The sequence below is a fragment of the Branchiostoma floridae genome, chromosome 1 (genome assembly GCF_000003815.2).
Source record: "Branchiostoma floridae strain S238N-H82 chromosome 1, Bfl_VNyyK, whole genome shotgun sequence".
In the NCBI taxonomy this organism is placed as follows: Eukaryota; Metazoa; Chordata; class Leptocardii; order Amphioxiformes; family Branchiostomatidae; genus Branchiostoma; species Branchiostoma floridae.
In genome coordinates, this window is record NC_049979.1 from 5,557,672 (window position 1) to 5,558,495 (window position 824).

The window sequence follows — 824 nt, forward strand, 5'->3', positions numbered from 1 at the left end:
ACACCTTAAAGGTGTTTGTTTCCATGACTGGTAAACTGGCCTTTTGTCATAGACCACCACTTTTAGACCCTTAGTAATTAGTACAGTAAATACAAGGGCACAATATTGAGGGACTTGTCTTTACCCCCGTTTATGTTAAATAAACCTTGATGCCAGACTGTTTCCAGGGCTATACTGAGGCCAAATCCTAGACTCTAGGGCCAACATGGCCCCATGAAAAACCGTTAACAGCCCCCCACCCCTGATGAGTTGGACCACACATGATAGATATTATTGAGATTATGAGTTGGTCTGGCATCCTGAGATGCATACATAACATTCAGTTCCTGCTACGTATTGGGGATGTATAAACATGTCTGTTATTGTGGATACAAACTTCAGTGTCAGCTGTTGACACTTCATGTTAGTTTTTTTGTTGCTGATGCAGTTTTAAAAGATGCTTTGTTTCACAAAATGTAAGCCATCTGAAGATATTTGTTTCACATAACCGATAAACCACCTTAAGCCATAACACACCACATGATGTTTAAACCCACGGCAAGTACATTTGATACAAAGTCACAACGTTGGGGCCTGACAGAGATTTATCCTGGGTACAGTTTGGCTGCCACCCTAACCACAAACCAATGCCACAGCAGGTACATGTCAGGTGTCATTTCACTTTTGAAGTATGTATCATGTGCTGTGAGTGATTGTTTACCCATATTGCCCTTTCACTTTTGGAGGTCAACTTTTTTGGCACAGACCTGTGAAAGTTCACTTGTGTGTATATGTATTCAGTCCCCATAACAATTTAGTCTTTGTTGGTAGTGCCATTCATTTGT